This window comes from Choloepus didactylus, chromosome 2 (assembly GCF_015220235.1).
Source record: "Choloepus didactylus isolate mChoDid1 chromosome 2, mChoDid1.pri, whole genome shotgun sequence".
NCBI lineage: Eukaryota > Metazoa > Chordata > Mammalia > Pilosa > Megalonychidae > Choloepus > Choloepus didactylus.
Window position 1 is genome coordinate 81941031 of NC_051308.1, and position 6000 is coordinate 81947030.

Consider the following 6000-nt stretch of genomic DNA (forward strand, 5'->3'; position numbering starts at 1 on the left):
GTCTTCCTTACTAGACCCTGACCAATACAGTGACTTGTCCAAGATCATACTGCTGGTAAGTGTCGGAGCAAGATCCAAGCCAGTTCTGCTGAGGTCAAAGCCCTGACTCTTTCCCATCAAGCCATCCTGCCCCTCCAATTGTCTTGGAGGACTCAAGGCCTTGGCATCTCACCAAGGCATCTTCTTCCCACAGGAGTCTGTACCTGCTTCGGAGCTGTCATACTGGTTACTGAATTTGTCTGGATCAGAGTTCATGCTGGACCCAAAATATGGCAGCCAGCAGGCCTGAAAGCAAGACCTCTCTTAGTGACTGTTTGTTTATTTGATTATTTGGTTACAAGAAAAATCTTAAGTCAAATTAGGATCCCCACCCCCATACAAATGCACCTCAAAATCCTCTGGGTTTGAAAAAGAACTTACTTGCCAAAGACTTGCCAAGTGAGGAAAGGAAATTGTTGGTCAACACACCCACTGGGATGCCATCTCCACTCCGCCATCTCCTGGAATCTTACATAACAGCCCCTAAGGCCTCCACCATAATTGGTTTGGGTGTAGCTCTTTCTCTCCCACTCTCTTGCTGGATGTAAATAATGAGAAGCAGCACATTCCTGGCTTCTCTCAGGTAGCTCAACATGAACTCAGAAGGGATGTGCATTGCACGGTGGAATAATGAGATTTCATCTAACAGAGAAGAGCTTATGTAACTGGAAATCAACCCACTAGCACTAACAAAGCAATCAGGGAAGGTCCAAAAGACAGACAGCTCCATTCTGAATTATCTATTCTGGTTCTGATTAGCCCACTAGAGATGCGATTCTAGGTTATTCAACTTGATTTCCCCCCTGGCAGCTCCAGGAGGCTGGATGGGTCTCAAGAAGGGCCTTTCTTTCTCTACTTCTCAGAAACTCTCCTTTCCTCACACCAAGTTCAGGCTAGTCTTTCTGCTTCTCTCATGGACCTCCTAGGACATTTATCAGTACTGCTGACTGTCAAATGTTTCTACCTGACACAGAAAGGAGTGTAGGAAATGGTCAGAAAGGGTGCGTCATCACCAGTACTACATGCTCGCACATCTACTGCATAGAGAGGGAGAGAACAGGAAAGCTTTCTCCATCTTCACAGTGGCACAGGAACAAATAATGAGCTTTAGTCACCAATCTGACAATGGAATGAGCATGGGTACAAAAGAACCACATCCAAACCAGTCATCACAATAACTCTGCCAGAGCAGGTGGATGGTAAAGGATTACCTCATACTCGCCCTCCACAGACAAAAATCAAAATAAAAAGCAGACAGAAAAGACAAAGTAACCAGATCAGTGATTTACATAGCTAGCTGGATGTCAAAATCTCCTAAACACCTTCTAAAATCTATGGTGGATTGATTTATGCACCTCACAAAAACACGTTCTTAATCTGCAGCACTGGGGTATGAACTCTTGTAAATAGGACCGTCTGAAGATGTTATTTTTAGTTCAGATGTGGCCAACCTAATTGAGGTAGGTCTTCATCCATATTACTGGAGGCCTTATAAAGAGAAGAAACCAGAAGCCACAGTTGGAGACGGCCACAGGGAGGAGCCAGGAGCCTGAAGTCAGTGGAAACTGGAAGAGCAGACACAAGGAAAGATTGATCGACATGTGACAGGAGGCAGATGTCCAGGAGCCCCAAGGATGACAGCAAGCCAGCACCAGAATGCTGCAGATTTAGAGGAGAAAGAATGGCCTTGCAAATGGCTTGATTTTCAACTTCTAGCACCCTAACCAGGAGCCAATAAATGCTTGTTATTTAAGCCAACCCATTGTGTGGAATTTGTCATAGTAGCCTGGCAAACTAAGGCAAAAGCACATTTCCAGTTCCCAACCCCAGAGACTGGGATTCAGTAGTCTGGGATGGAGCTTTGAAGGCACGTTCAGTCCAACCTGGCAGCCCGACTGGGGACAAGACGGGGGTAACCACTGACTGACATCTCCCAGCCCCCAAGGAAGGCTCGCCTGGGATCCCTCCTTCATTCACGCAAAAGGTGCCACCCTGAGTCCATCAGCCCAATACAAGGCAGGTTCTGAGAATGGGGAAGAACTTTGTAAGATGAGGAGACACTGTTTCAGAGCTCCACCTTCACATTTTCTATTTATCAAATTTGCATAATGCACCTATGTGCCAGGCACTGCTCTAAACACTTTAGAAATATTCATTCTTGCAATTAATGTAAAACTTATCCCAATTCTTGAAGAAAGGTACTATTATCACCAACCCATTTTACAAAGAAGAAAATGGAGGCACAGAAATGTTCAGTGATTTGCACAGAGTTATACAACAAAGTGGGGGAGCCAGGATCTAAAACCACAGAGTCTGGCTTTAAAGTGCACATGCACACACACATTTGCTTGTTTTTTGCACACAAGCTAGTTGAGAACTCACTTCCATTGGTATCATGACCTCCTTGAGGGAGGGTCTGAGCTTGAGTCACCTGGCCCACAGAGAAACTCCTCAACAAATATCTCTGAATCAAAGTCAATAGCCAACATTTCTTGAGAGGCTGCTCTGCCAGGCACTGGGCTAGGTATTTCCACATTGAGTTTCCATTAGCCCTCAACCAACCCTGACTCACCCATCCATCCTCATCCACTATCTTCCTCACTCTCTGATGGAATGGTGACAAGTCTCAGACAGACAGTGGATAGTCACAGGCAGATCCCTGCTGTGTTTCTCAGACTGCTTCTGCCTTCCACAGATCTGAACCGTTGCTGCCTTTTATTCTGTGGAATCCTGTGGCAGGTCCTCTTTGACAGTAGGAAAGAAGGGGTGGCAGGTGGTTCTAAGACAAGAGCAGCTCAGAACAGCTGGCCCAGATCAGAGCTTGAGGGTTTCTTGGGGCTCTCAGGGGCTGTGGGTTCCCCAGCATCACCTGGCACTCCTGGCTGCAGCCACCCTCAGCAGAGCCAGCCACACCTCACTCACCTCTGCTCGGGACACCTCTCACCTGCTGGTCGATACTGTGCTTTCCACTGCAGGCAAGTTCTTTTACAGGAGAGGGCAAAGGAGCATCAGAGCACTTGTGCTTTGGCAAATCTAAAGTTATATATCTCCCAGCTCAGGGTGCTGCTATGGCCTTATAATGATACCGATCAAAAGCAGTGGGCTCAGTGCCCGATGCACTCAAATGACCAATTCCTGAGACACCAGGGTTTCAAGAAAGAAAGTTTATTGCTAAGTACAAAGCAGGAGATCAGGTGGCCTATAAGCCTAAAAATCTGTCTCCCCAATCTGCAGTAATTCTGATAGCTTTATAGTATCAAAAGATGGGCAGGTTTTATGAACCCTCGATCTGGGGGCTTTCCCCTGTGAAGCTAGTTGCTGCAAGGGAGAGGCTAAGCCCACTTATAATTGCACCTCAGAATCCCCCACCCCCACCCCCCAGAGAGCCTTTTTGTTGCTCAGATGTGGCCCCCTCTCTCTCTAAGCCCACTCAGCAGGTAAACTCACTACCCTCCCCCTATGTGATATGTGACTCCCGGGTGTAAATCCCCACGGCAACATGGGAAATAACTCCTGGAAATGAGCCTGGACCCAGCACTGTGAGATTGAGAGAATCTTATTGATCAAAAGGGGAAAGAGAGGTGAAACAAAATAAGGTTCCAGTGGCTGAGAGATTTCAAATGGAGTCAAGAAGTCACTCTGGAGGGTATTCTTATGCGCTATATAGATAACACGTTTTAGTCTTTAGTGTGTTGTAATGGCTAGAGGGAAATACCTGAAACTTGAACTGCAGCTCAGTGACCTTGATTCTTGAAGACGATTGTATGACTATGTAAATTGCATAGTGTGACCGTGTGATTGTGAAAACCTTGTGGCTCGTACTCCCTTTATCCAGTGTATGGGCAGATGAGTGTAAAATGGGGACAAAAATTAGATGAAGAATAGGGTGGCACAGAGGGGATAGAAAGTTTTGGGTGTTCTTTTTTGCTTTTGTTTTATTTTGGAGTAAGGAAGAGTTTCAAAAATTGATTCTGGTGATGAACGCACAAATGTACGATGGTGCTGTGAATAATTGATTGTATGCTGTGGATGACTGTAGGATGTGTGAATATATCTCAATTAAACTGTATTAACAAAAAAGTAAATGAACAATGGGGGAGGAGAGGCATGGGTGTTTGGGATGTTCTTTTTTATTTTAATTTTTATTTTATTTTTTGGAGTAATGAAATTTTCAGTTTGATCATGGTGATGAATGCACAACTATATGACAATATTGTGAACAACTGTACACTTTGAATGATTGAATCTTATGTGATTATATCTCAGTAAAATAGCATTAACAAAAAAGATGGGCAGATTTTAGAATAATGAGCACAATGGCTTGAGATGACGAGGTTAGAGATGATCTAATTATTAAGTATGTGCAGACTGATTACATACTTAGTCACAGAACATGTTAGAAAACAGCGGCCTTAATATGATCAATATGATTATGGGCGTGATTTTTAGTATTATAATGAGATATAGGTCACTTATAGGTTAACATTTAAGCTACCGAGCATGTCAGGCGGCCAATTTTGGTTAGATACAGCTTTGTCTAGCAAAATAGTTTAGGAAATGGGGTGAGTTAGTTCTGGGCTGACTCAAGGTCCTTCCTTAATAAATATTAGGGGCAGCCTTCAGTGATCATAAGACTAAAGTTGAAAAACAGGATAAGGGGATACAAGTGGGGACCAGTCACAAGATTTTTACAATCACAATATAAAGGCTATATAGTTATACAATCATTATCAAAGATCAGGGCAGCTGGATTACAGTTCAGTAGTTTCAGGTATTTTCCTCTGGCTATTCTAATATACTAGAAAATAAAAAGAAATATCTATACAACGCTTCAGTAATCACAATCATTTGTTAAATTCGAACTTCTCAGTTACAACGCCAGCAAAGCAGAATCCCAGCTTCCCTGCTGGGCTTCCAAGGATGTCCCTGACCATGCAGAGGTATCTATCAATATTCTCAACCCACATTCCCAGGAGGATCTATTTCCCAGCCCTCTTGCATCCCAACAACCTACTATAGCCTCCTAACTGGGCTACTTTTTTCCACCTGTGCTCCCCACAGCCTCAACACAGCAGCCAGAATGATCCCCCTAAAAACATGAGTCAGATCACACCCCTCCTCTGCTCAAAACCCTCTGTGGTAGGCAGAATTCTAGATGGCCCCAAGATTCCTGGCTCCCAGTGTGCAAGCCCTGTGTAATGCCATGCCCATAAGTGTAGGTGGGCCTGACACAATCAGGGGAGCCCTTTTAAAAGTGGATCTAGAAGTCAGAGACAGAGGAAGTCAGAGAGATGTGAAGCAGCAGAGATGCCCACCTGTTGAAAATGAAGGCACAAACTGCCAGTTGTGGAAAGGGTCACCTGGCAGGGGGCAATGGGTGGCCTCTGGGAGCCGAGGACTCCATCCTATGATCACAAGAACCTGAATTCTGTCAACAACCAGTGAGCTTGGAAAAGGATCTCAAGGCTCAGATGAGATCACAGCCCTGGCCAACACCTTGATTCCCCACCTGGGTGAGACTCTAAGTAGAGGACCCAGGGAAAGATTCCTGACCTACAGATATGGTGAGATAATAAATTCATGTTGTGATTTGTTACACAGCAGTAGAAAATGAAAACACCCTTCCACGATTATTCTCTCACTCAAAGAAAGTGACTGTGTAAGAAGTGATTTGAAAACACTGCCCATCTCTTGGACAGAGACAAAAGGTTTACTCTGGAGAGGCTGAATCAAAGAGGTCCAGTTCCAGCCACGGTTAGTGAAACCACGTTGACACCAGGAGATTAAGTGACTATTCGCATACCAGACAGGCGGTGCAACTCTAAGTCTTGTCGTTTGAGTTCTCCAGGAAGCAGACTATGAGACAGAGTTTAGTGTTCAGAGTATTTATTAGGGAGTGCTCGTGGGACCAATACTAGGGAAAAAGGTGGAGGATGCAACTGACAGCCTCAGCCAAACCCA